Below are 3,753 nucleotides of genomic sequence, written 5' to 3'. Positions count from 1 at the left end.
TTTCCTGGAATTATTAACCTTTCCTAAGTATGTTACAGAGAAATAACATTGATTAGCCCTTATTAGTCATTCTTACAAAATCTGACAGAACCTGTGTAAGACAGCAGACACTTTTATGAGGAATCACCATGTTTTTAAAGATATTTAATATCGCTTACATGAAGGGACTAGTAGGAATATTTCAAAGCAGAATGCATCCCGCTGTTGGTTCCATACCATGCATATTTATCATTAATTTTAATCATTAAGTAAACCAGTATGTTGTTTGTTAAAATTTTATTTTCAGAATTGGATGTTGGAAATGGCTGAAAGAGACATTATTGTAGAAACACCTTGAATTTGTATCAATTGTTTTTTAACATAGCTGTTAACCAACTAAATATATTTGTAAATATATATAAATATATATATATTATTAAATATATTTGTACTGCAGCCTTATTTTCAGTGATTTCTAGGCTTATGTTTGTACATTTGTTACAGGCTTATGTAGAATTTACTGCATAAAAACAGACCAAATGGTCCAACTAGTCAATGTCGGTATACTCCACATGATTAAGCCTCTTCCCATCCTCCTTCATCTAGCTCTATCAGCAAAACCATCCATTCCTTTCCCCCTCATACGTTTAATCAGTTCCCCCTTAAGTGCATTCATGCTATTCATCTCAACCACTTCCTGTGCCAGTGAGTTTCACACCATAACCACCATCTGGGTAAAAACATTCCTCCTAGGTTCCTTATTAGATATATGGGTGACTTTCTTATTCTGATGGCCCCTAATTTTGGATTCCCCCACATGTCGATACATAAACATGGATTTATTAAAGTAGTGCCGCTGCTAAGTTGTATTGGTATCATGATGAGGGTGCCCCCACTATTTCTAAGTGCAAAAAGGAAGATTTTTTAAAATGCATTCATGGGACGTGGGCTTCGTTGGCTGGGACAGCATTTATTGCCCATCCCTAGTTGCCCTTAAGAAGGTGGTGGTGAGCTGCCTTCTTGAACTGTTGCAGTAGGTGCACCCACAGTGCTGTTAGGGAGTTCCAGGATTTTGATCCAGCGACAGTGAAGGGTCGGCAATATAGTTCCAAGTCAGGATGGTGAATGGCTTGCAGGGGAACTTCCAGGTGGTGGTGTTTCCATCTATCTGCTGCCCCTGTGCTTCTAGATGATAGTGTTCATGGGTTTGGAAGGTGCTGTCTAAAGAGCCTTGGTGAATTCCTGCAGGGCATCATGTTAATGGTACACACTGCTGCTACTGTGCATCCTGTGCATGTGGTGGAGGGAGTGAATGTTTGTGCATGTGGTGCCAATCAAGTGGGCTACTTTGACCTGGAAGGTGTCCAGCTTCTTCAGTGTTGTGGGAGCTGCACACATCCAGGCAAGTGGGGAATATTCCATCACACTCCTGACTTGTGCCTTGTATATGGTCAACTGGCTTTGGGGAGTCAGGAAGTGAGTTACTCATTGCAGGATTCCTAGCCTCTGACCTGCTCTTGTAGCAACAGTATTTATATAGCTAGTCCAGTTCAGTTTCTGGTCAATGGTAACCCCCAGGATGTTGATAGTGAGGGATTCAGTGATGGTAATGCCATTGAACATCAAGGGGCAATGGTTGGACTCTCTCTTGTTGGAGATGGTCATTGCCTGACACTTGTGTGGCGTGAATGTTACTTGCCACTTATCAGCCCAAGCCTGGATATCAAGGGCAATCACTCTCAACTCATCTCAGGAGTTCAACTCTTTAGTCCATGTTTGAACCAAGGCTGATATGAGGTCCAGAGCTGAGAGGCCCTGGCAGAACCCAAACTGGGCATCAGTGAGCAGATTATTGCTAAGCAAGTGCCTCTTGATAGCATTGTTGATGACCCCTTCCATTACTTTACTGATGATTAAGAGTAATGTGACAGTAATTGGCCGGGTTGGATATGTCCTACTTTTGTGTACAGGACGTACCTTGACAATATTCCACATTGCTGGGTAGATGCCAGTGTTGTAGCTGCACAGGAACAGCTTGGCTAGGGGCATGGCAAGTTCTGAAGCACATGTCTTCAGTGCTATTGCCAGAATATTGTCAGGGCCCACTACCTTTGCAGTATCTAGTGCCTTCAGCTGTTTCTTGATATCATGTGGAGTGAATCGAATTGGCTGAAGACTGGTATCTATGATGCTGGGGACCACTGGAGGAAGCCAAGATGGATCATCCACTCGGCACTTCTGGCTGAAGATTGTAGCAAATGCTTCAGCCTTATCTTTTGCACTGATGTGCTGGGTTCCCCCATTATTGAGGATAGGGATATTTGTGGAGCCTCCTCCTCCAGTGAGCTGTTTAATTATCCACCTCTTTTTCCCTCTTGTTGGTTCCCTCACCACCTGCAGCAGACCCAGTCTAGCCGCTGTGTCCTGTAGGGCTCGGCCAGCTCGGCCAGTAGTGCTGTTACCGAGCCACTCTTGGTGATGGACATTGAAGCCCCCCACCCAGAATACCTTCTGCATCCTTGCCACCCTCAGAGCTTCCTCCAAGTGGTGTTCAACATGGAGGAGCACTGATTCATCACCTGAGGGAGGGCAGTACGTGGTAATCAGCAGGAGGTTTCCTTGCCCTTGTTGACCTAATGCCATGAGGCTTCATGGGATCCAGAGTCGACTTTGAGGACTCCCGTGGCAACGTCCACCCGACAGTATACCACTGTGCCGCCACTTCTGCTGGGCAATGTCTGAAAGCTATATTTCTCTGAGTATCACTGTGTCAGGCTGTTAAGAGGCTGGTCAAGCAACAGCCTGCTTTGCAGAGTCGACAGGGCTGGTTTTGCTGTTGTCGTTTCCAGTGCCTAGGTTGATGCCAGGTGGTCCATACAATTTCATTCCTTTTTTTGGGACTTTGTTGCGGTTTGATGCAACTGAGTGGCTTGCTTGGCCATTTCAGAGGGACTTTTAAGAGTGAACCACATGTCTATGGGTCTGGAGTCACATGTAGGCCAGACCAGGTAAGGGCAGCAAACATTAGCGAACCAGATGGGTTTTGCAACAATCGACAATGGTTTCATGGTCATCAGTGGATTTTTATTGAATTCCATCTGCCATGGTGGGATCTGAACCAGGGTCTCCAAAGCCTTACCCTGGGTCTCTGGATCATTTGCCCAGCAACAATACCACTATGCCATCGCCTCTCCTGAGATTGTTTTGTATTTAATCCTTCTTCAACAGTGGCAGTACAAGAATTTTACGCTATGTTGTTAGGGGTGGGGAAAAATGTCTATCGGTGCAGCATTGTTGTCAACCTTAGAGAACTGTGGCCAGGATTTTTCACTCGTTGGGCGGGCTGCGGGGGCAGGCGGGAGCCGTCGGGAAGCCGCCTGCGATCGGGTCCAGACCGCGATTTCATGCTGGCGGGCCAATAAAGGCCTGCCCAGCATGAAATGGGCACGGCATTGTGGAGGAGGGCAAGTGTGCAACTTTGCGCAGGTGCGAGCTGGAAATGCTCCCTGAGGCACAGAGCTGCCACAGGGAGATGAAGAGTTTAAGGATTAAAAATAAACAATTTTAAATGATTAAAAAACATGTCCCCTCAGGAACATGCTCTTAATGAAATGTTAAAATTTCCATTTTATTGTTAATTGCTATTGGAAACATCATCCCACCTGTGGGTGCTGTTTCCTAAAAAGTGCAAAGGCCGCTTGGCCTTTTCGCTTGCCCACCAACTGTAAGGTTGGATGGGCAGTGAAAAATAACATTTAACTAAATCTTTAATGG

This window comes from Cetorhinus maximus, chromosome 1, assembly GCF_964194155.1.
Source record: "Cetorhinus maximus chromosome 1, sCetMax3.hap1.1, whole genome shotgun sequence".
Taxonomy (NCBI): Eukaryota; Metazoa; Chordata; class Chondrichthyes; order Lamniformes; family Cetorhinidae; genus Cetorhinus; species Cetorhinus maximus.
This window is presented reverse-complemented; position numbering follows the sequence as displayed.